Raw genomic sequence first — 24,058 nt, forward strand, 5'->3', positions numbered from 1 at the left:
AGCAGTACAGCTGGGGTTAAAGCTCTGACATTCAGATACCTGCTCATTATCACCATCTCACCACCCAAGGGGTAAACGCCCTCCTCAGCTCCTCCGCCAGACAGGTCCAATTAGCACATCAGGTTCTGCATCTGATTGTCACATCCTCATCCGAATGCAGATATCACAGGTCGTCGGTGTGACGCCTCAATGCCAGGCGCTGAACGAGACCTCATCATGTCACCCTTCATATATACGAGTGCTACCCAACAACGCAACCAACCTAGAGTGCGTAAAGATGAATGCTGCCATCTGACATAAAACCGAATCACAGGAGAAGTGCAGCAACTTTCTGGACTTTGGGGTTCCTATCTTTACCGGCATCAGACAATAAATAGACACATTGTGGTTCACATCCAGAAGCTGAATGCTAAAACTGATTTATTATCCCGTATTCCCTTGTGTAGCCACGAGAACATCCACGCGGCGTCTTCTGTCAGCAAATAATCTGACGGGGAAATATTGGTATGAATTGATTATCCAATTTCTTCCTTCATCCCGAGACTGAAAATCATTGATCCCTGGAGGATCCCCGGACAATGGTGTAAACTGAGCATCATCAGCTAATCTAATGCAGCCGTCTGAAATGATCCGCATGGTGCATTTCCCGATCAATAATATTTCACCGCATCGCTGCCACAAAATAAGAGTCTCTTCTGAGGGGAAGATGGAGCCGCCAACTCTGCAGCAATGATGGTGACGATGGTGGAGCCCACCCGACCGGCGGACCTTACAGATGGGACACAGGAGCTTGTGCCCCCATATACAGCAGTGTTCAAAATAATAGCAGAGTGTTCTGAGACATGAATTAATCACACAATCTTTATACCAGTTTTTATTTCCAGCATTGAGAACGTTTCCCAATTCGAAACATGAAGAGTCACCAACTTCTGGCCCCGGTCACCTGTTATTCAAGCCCAGGACTACATCCCACAATCTTTTGTCATTTGTTGGCTTTGCCTCAGAAACGTCATTTTAGATGTCCCCCCACAAGAGTACTGGATTAAGGTCCGGGGACTGGGCCAGACCGCTCCATAACCTCAATTCTATTGGACTGCAACCAAGATTTTGCTCATTTACCGGTGTGTTTAGGGTCGTTGTCTTGGTGAAACCCCCATTCCAAAGGCATATCCTCTTCAGTGTAAGGCAACATGACCTCTCCAGGTATTGTAATATCTGCAAACTGGTCCATGATCCCTGGTATGTGGTAAATAGGTCCGGCCCCATAGTAAGAGAAACCTGCCCATATCATGATGCTTCACCACCATGCTTCACTGTGTGCAGACTGTATTGTGGGCACAGAGTTTGGGGGGTCGTCTGTTGAACTGTCTGCGGCCCTTGGACCAAAAAGAACAATTTTACTTTCATCAGTCCACAAAATGTTTCTCTATTTCTCTTTAGACCAGTTGATGAGTTCTTTGGAAAATGGCATCCGCTTCACTACAGGTCTTCTTTTATAACAATGGGACATTGTGGGGACTTCTTGCTCAGAGATGAGCATCACACAGACGTCTTCTATCACAGTCCTCACAGGTAACGTGAGACTGTCTGTGATCATCCTGGAGCCGATCATTGGTAAAGTGAGACTGTCTGTGATCATCCTGGAGCCGATCATTGGTAACGGGAGACTGTGATCATCCTGGAGCCGATCATTGGTAACGTGAGACTGTGATCATCCTGGAGCCGATCATTGGTAACGTGAGACTGTGATCATCCTGGAGCCGATCATTGGTAACGTGAGACTGTCTGTGATCATCCTGGAGCCGATCATTGGTAACGTGAGACTGTCTGTGATCATCCTGGAGCCGATCATTGGTAACGTGAGACTGTGATCATCCTGGAGCCGATCATTGGTAACGTGAGACTGTGATCATCCTGGAGCCGATCACTGGTAACGTGAGACTGTCTGTGACCATCCTGGAGCCGATCATTGGTAACGTGAGACTGTCTGTGATCATCCTGGAGCCGATCATTGGTAACGTGAGACTGTGATCATCCTGGAGCCGATCATTGGTAACGTGAGACTGTCTGTGATCATCCTGGAGCCGATCATTGGTAACGTGAGACTGTCTGTGATCATCCTGGAGCCGATCATTGGTAACGTGAGACTGTGATCATCCTGGAGCCGATCATTGGTAACGTGAGACTGTGATCATCCTGGAGCCGATCACTGGTAACGTGAGACTGTCTGTGACCATCCTGGAGCCGATCATTGGTAACGTGAGACTGTCTGTGATCATCCTGGAGCCGATCATTGGTAACGTGAGACTGTGATCATCCTGGAGCCGATCATTGGTAACGTGAGACTGTGATCATCCTGGAGCCGATCACTGGTAACGTGAGACTGTCTGTGACCATCCTGGAGCCGATCATTGGTAACGTGAGACTGTGATCATCCTGGAGCCAATCATTGGTAATGTGAGACACAATGGGGCAATTGGGAACATGGGGAACATTATGGGATAATGGGAAACACTATGGGTCAATGTAGCAATGAGGAACATGGAGTAATTGGGAACATTACAGGGCAATGGGGGACATGGAGTAATGGGGAGTATGGGGCAATGGGTGACACTATGGGGCAATGGGGAAAATGGAGGTCATTATGGGACAATAGGGAACTCAATGGGAGACACTATAGGGCAATGGAGGGCACAATGGGGACAATGGCGGACATTATGGGACAACGGTGGAAATTATAAGACAATGGGGGACATTATGGGGCAGGCAATGGTGGACACAATGGGTGACATTAAGAGACAATGGGATATATTATAGGGCATTTAGGGGGGTTGTGAACAACGTCATGCAGAGAGGCAATGTGAAGGAGATATTATGGAAAAGTGCAATTTGGGGGGACATTATGAAGAGGGGTAGTACGGGGGCGATGTGTGAGGGGGGATATTTTATACTGGAAACACACTGAAGAGCAATTATGTATTCAAGGGTGTAGCATGGGAGATTTTTATATCTATGGGGTAATATAATGATACTTTTATTTCTAAGGGCACCAAGAAGGGTATCAAGAAGTGCTACTGAAGACGGAGAAGAGGAAACACTGCTACAGAGACAAAAGGGAAGGGAACAGTTGAATCAGAGAAGATGTCACTTATAAGGTACCTGGATGCAAAAATGTATTTGTGATCCTGCCTGCATTTCTTCAATACTGTGGTTCCTGAATGATCTTCAGTCTGATAATGGCTGGTAACAACTCACAGCATCTTCTTACCATTGATAAAAACATACTGTGCATTGTAGATTCAAGCAATACAATTATATATGGGTCTGACCGGACATTACAATTGATCGCTGAACTAAGCATAGTGCTGCATTCATGTACTGACGGTGGTTCTGGTGCTGCATTCATGTACTGACGGTGGTTCTGGTGCTACATTCATGTACTGACGGTGGTTCTGGTGCTACATTCATGTACTGACGGTGGTTCTGGTGCTACATTCATGTACTGACTGTGGTTCTGGTGCTACATTCATCTACTGACGGTGGTTCTGGTGCTACATTCATGTACTGACGGTGGTTCTGGTGCTACATTCATGTACTGACGGTGGTTCTGGTGCTACATTCATGTACTGACGGTGGTTCTGGTGCTACATTCATGTACTGACGGTGGTTCTGGTGCTACATTCATGTACTGATGGTGGTTCTGGTGCTGCATTCATGTACTAATGGTGGTTCCGGCATCACAGACAGTGGTTCCGCTCCCTATTGTGCTTGATGGTTATGTTAAAATGTAAAAATCCTCAAAATTTAGAGAATTGAGATTATGAAGAGGATTTGATGAGTTTCTGCTGCAAAACTCTGTTTAAGTAAGTGTGTATTTAGAGAGATTTTTTTTGAGCAGAAACACTCAAAATTCTCAAATGCTAAAAACTTGGTTCTTTTGATGGATTAATGTACTGGTGGTGGCTCTAGTGATGTATTCATGTAAGTACCCCTTTAAAAATGTTTGTGGCCCTTCGGTTTGGTTCAGAATGACAATGTGGCCCTTGGAACAAAAAAATCTACCCCTGTTCTAGCCTTTTCTGCCTTGAAACAACAGTCTCCTTATCTAAACGCCTTTATCCTGCAGACTCTTCTGCTCTTCCCCCCAGAATACTTGGTCTCCTCCATACTTATGTGTCCTTCTCCAGAGTCCTTCATCCTTCCCGATTCCTCCATGCTCTCCAAGCTCTGTCCTCCTACAGACCACTCAGCCTTCTTCATCCTCCTCAGTCTCCTCTACTTGGAGGTGCCTCATCCTTGTTGTGTCCAGACCCCGCTAGCTGCTTTTTCGGAACCAGAGAAAAGTTCTAAAGACTCCAGAATAATGTGCAGGAAACAAAAACTTTCCTCTTATCTTATTTACAGCTCCAGATGCAGCCGCAGGACACAGAAGAAACCTATTGTCATGAATCCATGAACAATATCACTAAGCGCTGAGGAAACGTTCATCCAAACTTCACGGCATAAAGTACAAGGCGAGCGCAAGTGTTTTATGGAGAGTAGACGGGACTGCGGCTCCAGATATCAAAAGATCAAGAAAATAAATAACATCAAAGCGCATTGTCTCTGCATTAATGTGACAGTCACCTCCATCCCTTCTGCTCGCTTAGATATTTCCCCGAATTCTCCACTATTATGTTGATGCATTCTAAAGCTCGAAATATTTATACACTATGTGCAGCTTAAAGGTTTTCATTCTCGTGTGAGGTCTCCAGATATTCGACTCATTCCTCCATATGTATGAAAATTGTATCTGGAGTTAAAGTCAACAAATCAAACTGAAAAATAATTTATACAGAAAAACAACAGGAGAAGCGAAAACCTCATCACCGACAGCGACTACTAAAAACGGGTCACATAGCGGATCACTAAAAAGTGAAGATACAGAACACATGGAGGAAATGGGGTGGGGAGACTGACAGCAATAATAGAGATCAGCGGTGACCTCACTGAGAATGCCTCCTATCCATCACCAGAGATCAGCGGTGACCTCACTGAGAATGCCTCCTATCACCAGAGATCAGCGGTGACCTCACTGAGAATGCCTCCTATCCATCACCAGAGATCAGCGATGACATCACTGAGAATGCCTCCTATCCATCACCAGAGATCAGCGGTGACCTCACTGAGAATGCCTCCTATCACCAGAGATCAGCGGTGACCTCACTGAGAATGCCTCCTATCCATCACCAGAGATCAGAGGTGACATCACTGAGAATGCCTCCTATCCATCACTAGAGATCAGCGGTGACATCACTGAGAATGTCTCCTATCCATCACTAGAGATCAGCGGTGACATCACTGAGAATGTCTCCTATCCATCACCAGAGATCAGCGGTGACATCACTGAGAATGTCTCCTATCCATCACTAGAGATCAGCGGTGACATCACTGAGAATGTCTCCTATCCATCACCAGAGATCAGCGATGACCTCACTGAGAATGCCTCCTATCACCAGAGATCAGCGGTGACCTCACTGAGAATGCCTCCTATCCATCACCAGAGATCAGCGATGACATCACTGAGAATGCCTCCTATCCATCACCAGAGATCAGAGGTGACATCACTGAGAATGCCTCCTATCCATCACTAGAGATCAGCGGTGACATCACTGAGAATGTCTCCTATCCATCACCAGAGATCAGAGGTGACATCACTGAGAATGCCTCCTATCCATCACTAGAGATCAGCGGTGACATCACTGAGAATGTCTCCTATCCATCACTAGAGATCAGCGGTGACATCACTGAGAATGTCTCCTATCCATCACCAGAGATCAGCGGTGACATCACTGAGAATGTCTCCTATCCATCACTAGAGATCAGCGGTGACATCACTGAGAATGTCTCCTATCCATCACTAGAGATCAGCGGTGACATCACTGAGAATGCCTCCTATCCATCACCAGAGATCAGAGGTGACATCACTGAGAATGCCTCCTATCTATCACCAGAGATCAGCGGTGACATCACTGAGAATGTCTCCTATCCATCACCAGAGATCAGAGGTGACATCACTGAGAATGCCTCCTATCCATCACCAGAGATCAGCGATGACATCACTGAGAATGCCTCCTATCCATCACCAGAGATCAGAGGTGACATCACTGAGAATGCCTCCTATCCATCACTAGAGATCAGCGGTGACATCACTGAGAATGTCTCCTATCCATCACCAGAGATCAGCGGTGACATCACTGAGAATGCCTCCTATCCATCACCAGAGATCAGCGGTGACATAACTGAGAATGACTCCTATCCATCACCAGAGATCAGCGGTGACATCACTGAGAATGCCTCCTATCCATCACCAGAGATCAGCGGTGACATCACTGAGAATGCCTCCTATCCATCATTAGAGATCAGAGGTGACATCACTGAGAATGCCTCCTATCCATCACCAGAGATCAGCGGTGACATCACTGAGAATGCCTCCTATCCATCACCAGAGATCAGAGGTGACATCACTGAGAATGCCTCCTATCCATCACCAGAGATCAGAGGTGACATCACTGAGAATGCCTCCTATCCATCACCAGAGATCAGAGGTGACATCACTGAGAATGCCTCCTATCCATCACCAGAGATCAGAGGTGACATCACTGAGAATGTCTCCTATCCATCACCAGAGATCAGAGGTGACATCACTGAGAATGCCTCCTATCCATCACCAGAGATCAGAGGTGACATCACTGAGAATGTCTCCTATCCATCACCAGAGATCAGAGGTGACATCACTGAGAATGCCTCCTATCCATCACCAGAGATCAGCGGTGACATCACTGAGAATGCCTCCTATCCATCACTAGAGATCAGCGGTGACATCACTGAGAATGCCTCCTATCCATCACCAGAGATCAGCGGTGACATCACTGAGAATGCCTCCTATCCATCACCAGAGATAAGAGGTGACATCACTGAGAATGTCTCCTATCCATCACCAGAGATCAGAGGTGACATCACTGAGAATGCCTCCTATCCATCACCAGAGATCAGCGGTGACATCACTGAGAATGCCTCCTATCCATCACCAGAGATCAGAGGTGACATCACTGAGAATGTCTCCGATCCATCACCAGAGATCAGAGGTGACACCAGTGATAATGCCGCCTCTCCGTGGTCAGTGGGCACTGCCTCCAGACACGGTATCCACCGCTAGTCTCAGAGACTGTCTGGAGGCAGTGCCCCTCATCCCGAACACCAGCGCTTTCAGCTTGTGGGTGCTACATCCTGATGTGCGGCCATTGCCCCACCATTACAATGTTTCAAGTGCTACAAATAAATCAAATCTATCGCCGCTTAAGTTGAGTGCTAGACTTCTTTATATTTACATTACCTCATGAGGCTCCGTCCCCACATTACCACACGAGGCTCCGTCCCCCCACATTACCACACGAGGCTCCATCCTCACACATTACCACACAAGGCTCCGTCCTCACACATTACCACACGAGGCTCCGTCCTCACACATTACCACACGAGGCTCCGTCCTCACACATTACCACACGAGGCTCCGTCCCCACACATTACCACTCGAGGCTCCGTCCCCACACATTACCACACGAGGCTCCGTCCCCACACATTACCACACGAGGCTCCGTCCCACACACATTACCACACGAGGCTCCGTCCCCACACGTTACCACACGAGGCTCCGTCCCCACACATTACCACACGAGGCTCCGTCCTCACACATTACCACACGAGGCTCCGTCCACACACATTACCACTCGAGGCTCCGTCCCCACACATTACCACACGAGGCTCCGTCCTCACACATTACCACATGATGCTCTGTCCCCCACACATTACCACACGAGGCTCCGTCCCCACATTACCACACGAGGCTCCGTCCACACACATTACCACACGAGGCTCCGTCCCCACACATTACCACACGAGGCTCTGTCGCCACACATTACCACACGAGGCTCCGTCCCCACACGTTACCACACGAGGCTCCGTCCCCACACATTACCACACGAGGCTCCGTCCCCACACATTACCACACGAGGCTCCGTCCCCACACATTACCACACGAGGCTTCGTCCCCACACATTACCACACGAGGCTCCGTCCCCACACATTACCTCACGAGGCTCCGTCCCCACACATTACCTCACGAGGCTCCGTCCCCACATTACCACACGAGGCTCCGTCCTCACACATTACCACACGAGGCTCCGTCCCCACACATTACCACTCGAGGCTCCGTTCCCACACATTACCACACGAGGCTCCGTCCCCACACGTTACCACACGAGGCTCCGTCCTCACACATTACCACATGATGCTCTGTCCCCCACACATTACCACACGAGGCTCCGTCCCCACATTACCACACGAGGCTCCGTCCACACACATTACCACACGAGGCTCCGTCCCCCACACATTACCTCACGAGGCTCCGTCCCCACACATTACCACACGAGGCTCCGTCCACACACATTACCACATGATGCTCCGTCCTCACACATTACCACATGATGCTCTGTCCCCCACACGAGGCTCCGTCCCCACACATTACCACACGAGGCTCCGTCCACACACATTACCACACGAGGCTCCGTCCACACACATTACCACACGAGGCTCCGTCCCCCACACATTACCACACGAGGCTCCGTCCCCACACATTACCACACGAGGCTCTGTCCCCACACATTACCACACGAGGCTCCGTCCCCACACATTACCACACGAGGCTCCGTCCCCCACACATTACCACACGAGGCTCCGTCCCCACACATTACCACACGAGGCTCCGTCCCCACACATTACCACACGAGGCTCCGTCCTCACACATTACCACATGCTCTGTCCCCCACACATTACCACACAAGGCTCCATCCCCACACATTACCACACGAGGCTCCGTCCCCACACATTACCACACGAGGCTCCATCCCCACACATTACCACACGAGGCTCCGTCCCCCACACATTACCACACGAGGCTCCGTCCTCACACATTACCACACGAGGCTCTGTCCCCACACATTACCACACGAGGCTCCGTCCCCACACATTACCACACGAGGCTCCGTCCCCCACACATTACCACACGAGGCTCCGTCCCCACACATTACCACACGAGGCTCCGTCCCCACACATTACCACACGAGGCTCCGTCCTCACACATTACCACATGCTCTGTCCCCAACACATTACCACTCGAGGCTCCATCCCCACACATTACCACACGTTAATTTACCACCTGTGTAAGCGCTATTGAATGTTGTAATTTACTTTAGTTTAATCACCAGCAGCATTAATTAGATAGCAATGAGCGTGCCGAGCGTTAGCTGGCTGGAGACAGCTAGTTCTATTATATATCATATATTGCACTGTAGGAATGCTGTAACCCTTTCCTTCCCCTGAGCTGTTTAACCCTGTGATGGAGGAATCTCGCGGCGTGTGACAGCACTATTAGGACTCTGATGCTTCTGACTTTCCGCTTACTCAGACACCAGTTCATTTTTCAGCTGTGAATCAGACAGGACAAAGCACAAATGCGTTAAATTAAAATTCTTGAGAGATGTGACGAGACTGCGGAGTAGACGGACGCCGAAGTCACCAGACTGAATGTGCGGTTATCAGCGCTGAGACAGGAGGCAGCAAGGAAGCCAACAACATGGAGACGGCGGACGGATTCACAGTCACCGGCCACGAGCAATTACAGCAAATCAATGGATACAAAGTAACAACCAGGAAATATTCCCATAATAGGGGCAAAGAGAACAGATAATGTAGTAGATGTCACCTGCAGTCCCATGTAACACCACAGAAAACACAGTGATAACTCTCTGAGTACAGATAATGTAGTAGATGTCACCTGCAGTCCTATGTAACACCACAGATAACACAGTGATAACTCTCTGAGTACAGATAATGTAGTAGATGTCACCTGCAGTCCTATGTAACACCACAGATAATACAGTGATAACTGAGTACAGATAATGTAGTAGATGTCCCCTGCAGTCCTATGTAACACCACAGATAACACAGTGATAACTCTCTGAGTACAGATAATGTAGTAGATGTCACCTGCAGTCCTATGTAACACCACATATATCACAGTGATATATCTCTGAGTACAGATAATGTAGTAGATGTCACCTGCAGTCCCATGTAACACCACAGAAAACACAGTGATAACTCTCTGAGTACAGATAATGTAGTAGATGTCACCTGCAGTCCTATGTAACACCACAGATAACACAGTGATAACTCTCTGAGTACAGATAATGTAGTAGATGTCACCTGCAGTCCTATGTAACACCACAGATAATACAGTGATAACTGAGTACAGATAATGTAGTAGATGTCCCCTGCAGTCCTATGTAACACCACAGATAACACAGTGATATCTCTCTGAGTACAGATAATGTAGTAGATGTCACCTGCAGTCCTATGTAACACCACAGATAACACAGTGATCAGTCTCTGAGTACAGATAATGTAGATGTCACCTGCAGTCCTATGTAACACCACAGATAACACAGTGATATCTCTCTGAGTACAGATAATATAGTAGATGTCACCTGCAGTCCTATGTAACACCACAGATAACTCAGTGATAACTCTCTGAGTACAGATAATGTAGTAGATGTCACCCGCAGTCCTATGTAACACCACAGATAACACAGTGATAACACTCTGAGTACAGATAATGTAGTATATGTCCCCTGCAGTCCTATGTAACACCACAGATAACACAGTGATAACTCTCTGAGTACAGATAATGTAGTAGATGTCACCTGCAGTCCTATGTAACACCACAGATAACACAGTGATATCTCTCTGAGTACAGATAATGTAGTAGATGTCACCTGCAGTCCTATGTAACACCACAGATACCACAGTGATAACTCTCTGAGTACAGATAATGTAGTAGAGGTCACCTGCAGTCCTATGTAACACCACAGGTAACACAGTGATAACTCTGAGTACAGATAATGTAGTAGATATCACCTGCAGTCCTATGTAACACCACAGATAACACAGTGATCACTCTCTGAGTACAGATAATGTAGTAGATGTCACCTGCAGTCCTATGTAACACCACAGATAACACAGTGATAACTCTCTGAGTACAGATAATGTCGTAGATGTCACCTGCAGTCCTATGTAACACCACAGATAACACAGTGATAACTCTCTGAGTACAGATAATGTAGTAGATGTTACCTGCAGTCCTATGTAACACCACAGATAACACAGTGATAACTCTCTGAGTACAGATAATGCAGTAGAGGTCACCTGCAGTCCTATGTAACACCACAGGTAACACAGTGATAACTCTGAGTACAGATAATGTAGTAGATATCACCTGCAGTCCTATGTAACACCACAGATAACTCAGTGATAACTCTCTGAGTACAGATAATGTAGTAGATGTCACCTGCAGTCCTATGTAACACCACAGATAACACAGTGATAACTCTCTGAGTACAGATAATGTAGTAGATGTCACCTGCAGTCCTATGTAACACCACAGATAACACAGTGATAACTCTCTGAGCAGATAATGTAGATGTTACCTGCAGTCCTATGTAACACCACAGATAGCACAGTGATAACTCTCTGAGTACAGATAATGTAGTAGACATCCCCTGCAGTCCTATGTAACACCACAGATAACACAGTGATCACTCTCTGAGTACAGATAATGTAGTAGATGCCACCTGCAGTCCTATGTAACACCACAGATAACACAGTGATAACTCTCTGAGTACAGATAATGCAGTAGGTGTCACCTGCAGTCCTATGTAACACCACAGATAACACAGTGATAACTCTCTGAGTACAGATAATGCAGTAGGTGTCACCTGCAGTCCTATGTAACACCACAGATAACACAGTGATAACTCTCTGAGTACAGATAATGCAGTAGGTGTCACCTGCAGTCCTATGTAACACCACAGATAACACAATGGTACAGATATGACGCGCTCAGCTCTGCTACATTTGTGCTCTTTTCCACATTATCACTCGTGTTTCTCAGCCATTACGAATCTTCGGTCTCGGCCGCTCTGTAACGAGATCCGCTACTTGCAAGAAATGAATTGTCAGTTCTCTTTTGGAGAGACTGTCTGTGTCCTATTATCCAGCTGGAAGGTGACAGTGCGCGGGCGAGCAGGGTGGAAATTGGACTTTGGTGTTCCTGGGATTGATGACTTACTCCTGCGATTTAATAAGACACGTCTGATCGTCTGGTCTGCGGGATACAGGTTATTTTTTTTCCTTATAGGTCAGTAACCCTATAAATAAGAGGAGCGATAGAAGAGCTGATATCAGTCACATACAATGTAGGATCTCAGCATCAGATATGACACATAAATGAGTCACTAAAGCCCAACATCTGCTGACCGATAACAGAAAGTAATAAACAACAAATATTTCATAACAGCGAACAAACTATAACTAATATAATACTGCCCCTATGTACAAGAATATAACTACTATAATACTGCTCCTATGTACAAGAATATAACTACTATAATACTGCCTCCTATGTACAAGAATATAGCTACTATAATACTGCTCCTATGTACAGAATATAACTACTATAATACTGCCCCTATGTACAAGAATATAACTACTATAATACTGCTCCTATGTACAAGAATATAACTACTATAATACTGCCTCCTATGTACAAGAATATAGCTACTATAATACTGCTCCTATGTACAGAATATAACTACTATAATACTGCTCCTATGTACAAGAATATAACTACTATAATACTGCTCCTATGTACAGAATATAACTACTATAATACTGCTCCTATGTACAAGAATATAACTACTATAATACTGCTCCTATGTACAGAATATAACTACTATAATACTGCCCCTATGTACAAGAATATAACTGCTATAATACTGCTCCTATGTACAAGAATATAACTACTATAATACTGCTCCTATGTACAAGAATATAACTACTATAATACTGCTCCTATGTACAGAATATAACTACTATAATACTGCCCCTATGTACAAGAATATAACTGCTATAATACTGCTCCTATGTACAGAATATAACTATTATAATACTGCCCCTATGTACAAGAATATAACTACTATAATACTGCTCCTATGTACAAGAATATAACTACTATAATACTGCCTCCTATGTACAAGAATATAGCTACTATAATACTGCTCCTATGTACAGAATATAACTACTATAATACTGCTCCTATGTACAAGAATATAACTACTATAATACTGCTCCTATGTACAGAATATAACTACTATAATACTGCTCCTATGTACAAGAATATAACTACTATAATACTGCTCCTATGTACAGAATATAACTACTATAATACTGCCCCTATGTACAAGAATATAACTGCTATAATACTGCTCCTATGTACAAGAATATAACTACTATAATACTGCTCCTATGTACAAGAATATAACTACTATAATACTGCTCCTATGTACAGAATATAACTACTATAATACTGCCCCTATGTACAAGAATATAACTGCTATAATACTGCTCCTATGTACAGAATATAACTATTATAATACTGCCCCTATGTACAAGAATATAACTACTATAATACTGCTCCTATGTACAAGAATATAACTACTATAATACTGCCCCTATGTACAAGAATATAACTACTATAATACTGCTCCTATGTACAAGAATATAACTACTATAATACTGCTCCTATGTACAAGAATATAACTACTATAATACTGCTCCTATGTACAAGAATATAACTACTATAATACTGCTCCTATGTACAAGAATATAACTACTATAATACTGCTCCTATGTACAGAATATAACTACTATAATACTGCCCCTATGTACAAGAATATAACTGCTATAATACTGCTCCTATGTACAGAATATAACTACTATAATACTGCTCCTATGTACAAGAATATAACTACTATAATACTGCTCCTATGTACAGAATATAACTACTATAATACTGCTCCTATGTACAAGAATATAACTACTATAATACTGCTCCTATGTACAGAATATAACTACTATAATACTGCCCCTATGTACAAGAATATAACTGCTATAATACTGCTCCTATGTACAAGAATATAACTACTATAATACTGCTCCTATGTACAAGAATATAACTACTATAATACTGCTCCTATGTACAGAATATAACTACTATAATACTGCCCCTATGTACAAGAATATAACTGCTATAATACTGCTCCTATGTACAGAATATAACTATTATAATACTGCCCCTATGTACAAGAATATAACTACTATAATACTGCTCCTATGTACAAGAATATAACTACTATAATACTGCCCCTATGTACAAGAATATAACTACTATAATACTGCTCCTATGTACAAGAATATAACTACTATAATACTGCTCCTATGTACAAGAATATAACTACTATAATACTGCTCCTATGTACAAGAATATAACTACTATAATACTGCTCCTATGTACAAGAATATAACTACTATAATACTGCTCCTATGTACAGAATATAACTACTATAATACTGCCCCTATGTACAAGAATATAACTGCTATAATACTGCTCCTATGTACAGAATATAACTATTATAATACTGCCCCTATGTACAAGAATATAACTACTATAATACTGCTCCTATGTACAAGAATATAACTACTATAATACTGCCCCTATGTACAAGAATATAACTACTATAATACTGCTCCTATGTACAAGAATATAACTACTATAATACTGCCCCTATGTACAAGAATATAACTGCTATAATACTGCTCCTATGTACAGAATATAACTATTATAATACTGCCCCTATGTACAAGAATATAACTACTATAATACTGCCCCTATGTACAAGAATATAACTGCTATAATACTGCTCCTATGTACAGAATATAACTATTATAATACTGCCCCTATGTACAAGAATATAACTACTATAATACTGCTCCTATGTACAAGAATATAACTACTATAATACTGCCCCTATGTACAAGAATATAACTGCTATAATACTGCCCCTATGTACAAGAATATAACTACTATAATACTGCCCCCTATGTACAAGAATATAACTACTATAATACTGCTCCTATGTACAAGAATATAACTACTATAATACTGCCCCTATATACAAGAATATAACTGCTATAATACTTCCCCTATGTACAAGAATATAACTACTATAATACTGCCCCTATGTACAAGAATATAACCACTATAATACTTCCCCCTATGTACAAGAATATAACTACTATAATACTGCTCCTATGTACAAGAATATAACTGCTATAATACTTCCCCTATGTACAAGAATATAACTACTATAATACTGCCCCTATATACAAGAATATAACTACTATAATACTGTCCCTATGTACAAGAATATAACTACTATAATACTGCTCCTATGTACAAGAATATAACTATTATAATACTGCCTCTATGTACAGGAATATAACTACTATAATACTGTCCCCTATGTACAAGAATATAACTACTATAATACTGCTCCCTATATACAAGAATATAACTACTATAATACTGCCCCTATGTACAGGAATATAACTACTATAATACTGCTCCCTATATACAAGAATATAACTACTATAATACTGCTCCTATATACAAGAATATAACTACTATAATACTGCTCCCTATATACAAGAATATAACTACTATAATACTGCTCCTATGTACAAGAATATAACTACTATAATACTGCCCCCTATGTACAAGAATATAACTACTATAATACTGCCCCTATATACAAGAATATAACTACTATAATACTGCTCCCTATATACAGGAATATAACTGCTATAATACTGCCCCCTATGTACAAGAATATAACTACTATAATACTGCCCCTTATATACAGGAATATAACTACTATAGTACTGTCCCCTATATACAAGAATATAACTACTATAATACTGCCCCATGTACAAGAATATAACTACTATAATACTGCCCCTATATACAAGAATATAACTACTATAATACTGCTCCCTATATACAGGAATATAACTGCTATAATACTGCCCCCTATGTACAAGAATATAACTACTATAATACTGCCCCTTATATACAGGAATATAACTGCTATAATACTGTCCCCTATATACAAGAATATAACTACTATAATACTGCCCCTATGTACAAGAATATAACTACTATAATACTGCTCCTATGTACAAGGATATAACTACTATAATACTGCCCCTATGTACAAGAATATAACTACTATAATACTGCTCCCTATATACAGGAATATAACTGCTATAATACTGCCCCCTATGTACAAGAATATAACTACTATAATACTGCCCCTTATATACAGGAATATAACTGCTATAATACTGTCCCCTATATACAAGAATATAACTACTATAATACTGCCCCTATATACAAGAATATAACTACTATAATACTGCTCCCTATATACAGGAATATAACTGCTATAATACTGCCCCCTATGTACAAGAATATAACTACTATAATACTGCCCCTTATATACAGGAATATAACTGCTATAATACTGTCCCCTATATACAAGAATATAACTACTATAATACTGCCCCTATGTACAAGAATATAACTACTATAATACTGCCCCTTATATACAGGAATATAACTACTATAATACTGCCCCTATGTACAGGAATATAACTACTATAATACTGCCCCTTATATACAGGAATATAACTGCTATAATACTGCTCCCTATATACAGGAATATAACTGCTATAATACTGCCCCCTATGTACAAGAATATAACTACTATAATACTGCTCCCTATATACAAGAATATAACTACTATAATACTGCTCCTATATACAAGAATATAACTACTATAATACTGCTCCCTATATACAAGAATATAACTACTATAATACTGCTCCTATGTACAAGAATATAACTACTATAATACTGCCCCCTATGTACAAGAATATAACTACTATAATACTGCCCCTATATACAAGAATATAACTACTATAATACTGCTCCCTATATACAGGAATATAACTGCTATAATACTGCCCCCTATGTACAAGAATATAACTACTATAATACTGCCCCTTATATACAGGAATATAACTACTATAGTACTGTCCCCTATATACAAGAATATAACTACTATAATACTGCCCCTATGTACAAGAATATAACTACTATAATACTGCCCCTATATACAAGAATATAACTACTATAATACTGCTCCCTATATACAGGAATATAACTGCTATAATACTGCCCCCTATGTACAAGAATATAACTACTATAATACTGCCCCTTATATACAGGAATATAACTGCTATAATACTGTCCCCTATATACAAGAATATAACTACTATAATACTGCCCCTATGTACAAGAATATAACTACTATAATACTGCCCCTTATATACAGGAATATAACTACTATAATACTGCCCCTATGTACAGGAATATAACTACTATAATACTGCCCCTTATATACAGGAATATAACTGCTATAATACTGTCCCCTATATACAAGAATATAACTACTATAATACTGCCCCTATGTACAAGAATATAACTACTATAATACTGCCCCCTATGTACAAGAATATAACTACTATAATACTGCTCCTATGTACAAGAATATAACTACTATAATACTGCCCCTATATACAAGAATATAACTGCTATAATACTTCCCCTATGTACAAGAATATAACTACTATAATACTGCCCCTATGTACAAGAATATAACCACTATAATACTTCCCCCTATGTACAAGAATATAACTACTATAATACTGCTCCTATGTACAAGAATATAACTGCTATAATACTTCCCCTATGTACAAGAATATAACTACTATAATACTGCCCCTATATACAAGAATATAACTACTATAATACTGTCCCTATGTACAAGAATATAACTACTATAATACTGCTCCTATGTACAAGAATATAACTATTATAATACTGCCTCTATGTACAGGAATATAACTACTATAATACTGTCCCCTATGTACAAGAATATAACTACTATAATACTGCTCCCTATATACAAGAATATAACTACTATAATACTGCCCCTATGTACAGGAATATAACTACTATAATACTGCTCCCTATATACAAGAATATAACTACTATAATACTGCTCCTATATACAAGAATATAACTACTATAATACTGCTCCCTATATACAAGAATATAACTACTATAATACTGCTCCTATGTACAAGAATATAACTACTATAATACTGCCCCCTATGTACAAGAATATAACTACTATAATACTGCCCCTATATACAAGAATATAACTACTATAATACTGCTCCCTATATACAGGAATATAACTGCTATAATACTGCCCCCTATGTACAAGAATATAACTACTATAATACTGCCCCTTATATACAGGAATATAACTACTATAGTACTGTCCCCTATATACAAGAATATAACTACTATAATACTGCCCCTATGTACAAGAATATAACTACTATAATACTGCCCCTATATACAAGAATATAACTACTATAATACTGCTCCCTATATACAGGAATATAACTGCTATAATACTGCCCCCTATGTACAAGAATATAACTACTATAATACTGCCCCTTATATACAGGAATATAACTGCTATAATACTGTCCCCTATATACAAGAATATAACTACTATAATACTGCCCCTATGTACAAGAATATAACTACTATAATACTGCTCCTATGTACAAGGATATAACTACTATAATACTGCCCCTATGTACAAGAATATAACTACTATAATACTGCTCCCTATATACAGGAATATAACTGCTATAATACTGCCCCCTATGTACAAGAATATAACTACTATAATACTGCCCCTTATATACAGGAATATAACTGCTATAATACTGTCCCCTATATACAAGAATATAACTACTATAATACTGCCCCTATATACAAGAATATAACTACTATAATACTGCTCCCTATATACAGGAATATAACTGCTATAATACTGCCCCCTATGTACAAGAATATAACTACTATAATACTGCCCCTTATATACAGGAATATAACTGCTATAATACTGTCCCCTATATACAAGAATATAACTACTATAATACTGCCCCTATGTACAAGAATATAACTACTATAATACTGCCCCTTATATACAGGAATATAACTACTATAATACTGCCCCTATGTACAGGAATATAACTACTATAATACTGCCCCTTATATACAGGAATATAACTGCTATAATACTGCTCCCTATATACAGGAATATAACTGCTATAATACTGCCCCCTATGTACAAGAATATAACTACTATAATACTGCTCCCTATATACAAGAATATAACTACTATAATACTGCTCCTATATACAAGAATATAACTACTATAATACTGCTCCCTATATACAAGAATATAACTACTATAATACTGCTCCTATGTACAAGAATATAACTACTATAATACTGCCCCCTATGTACAAGAATATAACTACTATAATACTGCCCCTATATACAAGAATATAACTACTATAATACTGCTCCCTATATACAGGAATATAACTGCTATAATACTGCCCCCTATGTACAAGAATATAACTACTATAATACTGCCCCTTATATACAGGAATATAACTACTATAGTACTGTCCCCTATATACAAGAATATAACTACTATAATACTGCCCCTATGTACAAGAATATAACTACTATAATACTGCCCCTATATACAAGAATATAACTACTATAATACTGCTCCCTATATACAGGAATATAACTGCTATAATACTGCCCCCTATGTACAAGAATATAACTACTATAATACTGCCCCTTATATACAGGAATATAACTGCTATAATACTGTCCCCTATATACAAGAATATAACTACTATAATACTGCCCCTATGTACAAGAATATAACTACTATAATACTGCCCCTTATATACAGGAATATAACTACTATAATACTGCCCCTATGTACAGGAATATAACTACTATAATACTGCCCCTTATATACAGGAATATAACTGCTATAATACTGTCCCCTATATACAAGAATATAACTACTATAATACTGCCCCTATGTACAAGAATATAACTACTATAATACTGCCCCCTATATACAAGAATATAACTACTATAATACTGCCCCTTATATACAGGAATATAACTACTATAATACTGCCCCTATGTACAGGAATATAACTGCTATAATACTGCCCCTTATATACAGGAATATAACTGCTATAATACTGCTCCTATGTACAAGAATATAACTACTATAATACTGCTCCTATGTACAAGAATATAACTACTATAATACTGCCCCTATGTACAAGAATATAACTACTATAATACTGCTCTTATATACAAGAATATAACTACTATAATACTGCCCCCTATGTACAAGAATATAACTACTATAATACTGCCCCCTATGTACAAGAATATAACTACTATAATACTGCCCCTATGTACAGGAATATAACTGCTATAATACTGCTATGTACAGTAATGACTATGCAGCTTTGCGCTGCCGTTATTCTCCGTTTCTGTATCAGTCGCTATCAGTCGCGTCTCGCTCTATACAGATTCATAGTTAGCGCCCCCTGTTGGCGCCCGGCTCATGGCGTCCGTCAGATGAAGCATCTGGGTCCCTCCGTCGCTGCTGCCAAGATCTAATTAGAGATTGTGTAAATAAACGCTAATATTTAGAGAGCAGCGCGCGTCGCTTCTCGCAGATATCAGACAAATCGGAGGAAAATGAACGTTTATATTAAACAAACAGACGTCGTGTTTCGGGGCCACGCTGTTTCTAGAATCCGTGGGTGCCGCGGTGTCGCCCGTGCACTGCGCACACTGTTTGCATTCACAATTCCAGCATTTCAGGCTGAATTCCTGGCAAACATTCGGGCAGACGCGTCGGTGACTGCAGCTCCCAGCGATGGGGGAACAGAACGTGACGGCCGCAGACACAGGACGCGCTGGGGAGACATCGCTCCAATATATCGCACTTCAGACCAGATGGAAACAGAAAATCCACCTTCCTTTCTGGATATTGGGGGCTTCAACTCAAGGGGCAGATCAAAATCAGGGGTCCCATAACAATCCACGTGAAGCCCCCTACCAATGTGGTGGTAATCTGACCACTCACCAGGATAAGGGGGGTTTGAACCTTTTAACCCCCACGTTCCCAGCAATGCCCTACGTGTGCCATATTGAGGAGCCTTAGAAAAGACTTGTGTAGAGAGGGGACTGGGTCCGGCTGAGGTCTTTTATCCCATAAAATTAACATTGCCTTCATAATACTGCCATACAGTGCTACATAACAGTACCGTACCATTCCTACCTAAGACTGCCATACAGTGTCATATACTATTTCCATATAGCTTGTTTTTAGTACTGCCATATAGTGGTAAATAAGAATACAATAAATTGCGTACACAATATTAACAGTAGTGTAAAGCCCATTCAGTGCCTACATAATACTGCCAAACAGTAATAAATAAAATGCCCATAGAGTGCTAGAGAACCATACAGTGTCCACATATGACTGCCATACAGAACCGACATTACGCCAGCATTTATTTCTATATAAGAATGCAATAAAAGGCTTACATAATACTGCCAAATAGTGATGATGAATAATAGTACCATATAATATAGGCATATATTAATAAATAGGAATACCATATACTGTAGTGTCAACATAGTGCTGCTGTGCTGGGCTTAATAACAACAACATGCATGATATTTTCATAAAGTTCCAAAAACCAGAATCATACAACGCCCGCGTATCGCTGCCATATAAGTCCTTACAACAGTATGTTATAGTTCCTGTATAATACTTCCATGCAGAACAAAATAACAACAGTATCATACAGTGCCCATATAATGTTGCCACATAGATTCTACCACCATGCAGTGCTAAATACCCTTAGCCAGGGGTCCCCAACTCCAGGCCTCGAGGGCCGCCGACAGTGCAGGTTTTCAGGATTTCCTTAGTATTGCACAGGGGTTGGAATCATCACCTGCGCAGATGATCACATTACCACCGATGCAATACTAAAGAAATCCTGAAAACCTGCACTGTCGGCGGCCCTCGAGGACTGGAGTTGGGGACCCCTGCCCTTAGCACTCGTTCTCTATTTAATTTTGTGACACAATGAATAAAAAAGTGCAATACAGTGCCTACATAATACAGCGATATAATGATAAATAACGGTACCATACAGTGCCTACATAATACTGCAACACAATGATAAATAACAGTACCGTACAGTGCCTACATAATACTGCGACACAATGATAAATAACAGTACCGTACAGTGCCTACATAATACTGCGACACAGTGATAAATAACAGTACCGTACAGTGCCTACATAATACTGCGATATAATGATAAATAACAGTACCGTACAGTGCCTACATAATACTGCGATATAATGATAAATAACAGTACCGTACAGTGCCTACATAATACTGCGACACAATGATAAATAACAGTACCGTACAGTGCCTACATAATACTGCGATATAATGATAAATAACAGTATCATACAGTGCCTACATAATACTGCGACATAATGATAAATAACAGTACCGTACAGTGCCTACATAATACTGCGACACAATGATAAATAACAGTACCGTACAGTGCCTACATAATACTGCGACACAATGATAAATAACAGTACCGTACAGTGCCTACATAATACTGCGACACAATGATAAATAACGGTACCATACAGTGCCTACATAATACTGCGACACAATGATAAATAACAGTACCGTACAGTGCCTACATAATACTGCGATATAATGATAAATAACAGTACCGTACAGTGCCTACATAATACTGCAACACAATGATAAATAACAGTACCGTACAGTGCCTACATAATACTGCGATATAATGATAAATAACAGTACCATACAGTGCCTACATAATACTGCGGCATAATGATAAATAACAGTACCGTACAGTGCCTACATAATACTGTGATATAATGATAAATAACAGTACCGTACAGTGCCTACATAATACTGCGATATAATGATAAATAACAGTACCGTACAGTGCCTACATAATACTGCGACACAATGATAAATAACAGTACCGTACAGTGCCTACATAATACTGCGATATAATGATAAATAACAGTACCATACAGTGCCTACATAATACTGCGACATAATGATAAATAACAGTACCGTACAGTGCCTACATAATACTGCGACACAATGATAAATAACAGTACCGTACAGTGCCTACATAATACTGCGATATAATGATAAATAACAGTACCATACAGTGCCTACATAATACTGCGACACAATGATAAATAACAGTACCGTACAGTGCCTACATAATACTGCGACACAATGATAAATAACAGTACCGTACAGTGCCTACATAATACTGCGATATAATGATAAATAACAGTACCGTAACAGTGCCTACATAATACTGCGATATAATGATAAACAGTACCATACAGTGCCTACATAATACTGCGACACAATGATAAATAACAGTACCATACAGTGCCTACATAATACTGCGACACAATGATAAATAACAGTAACATTTAGTGCCTACATAATACTGCGACATAATGATAAATAACAGTACCATTCAGTGCCTACATAATACTGCGATATAATGATAAATAACAGTACTGTACAGTGCCTACATAATACTGCGATACAATGATAAATAACAGTACCATACAGAGCCTACATAATACTGTGATATAATGATAAATAACAGTACCGTACAGTGCCTACATAATACTGTGATATAATGATAAATAACAGTACCGTACAGTGCCTACATAATACTGCGACACAATGATAAATAACAGTACCATACAGTACCTACATAATACTGCGACAATGATAAATAACAGTACCGTACAGTGCCTACATAATACTGAAACACAATGATAAATAACAGTACCGTACAGTGCCTACATAATACTGCAACACAATGATAAATAACAGTACCGTACAGTGCCTACATAATACTG

At 40.6% G+C, this 24,058-nt stretch overlaps 1 protein-coding gene and 1 long non-coding RNA gene across 4 annotated transcripts in view; one reads left to right on the forward strand and one right to left on the reverse strand.

Moving 5' to 3' along the window:
- LOC138680506 (uncharacterized) overlaps nt 1-4,585 on the forward strand; it is a 47,319-nt gene extending 42,734 nt beyond the window's left edge. The window contains exon 3 of the long non-coding RNA XR_011321625.1: nt 4,405-4,585. This is a non-coding gene — a long non-coding RNA (uncharacterized lncRNA). The remainder of the gene's footprint in view (nt 1-4,404) is intronic.
- The window catches only part of MDGA1 (MAM domain containing glycosylphosphatidylinositol anchor 1), a 404,144-nt gene that overhangs the window by 240,275 nt on the left and 139,811 nt on the right, over nt 1-24,058 (reverse strand). The gene's annotated exons all lie outside the window — the stretch shown is intronic.

This window comes from Ranitomeya imitator, chromosome 5, assembly GCF_032444005.1.
Source record: "Ranitomeya imitator isolate aRanImi1 chromosome 5, aRanImi1.pri, whole genome shotgun sequence".
Classification (NCBI taxonomy): domain Eukaryota; kingdom Metazoa; phylum Chordata; class Amphibia; order Anura; family Dendrobatidae; genus Ranitomeya; species Ranitomeya imitator.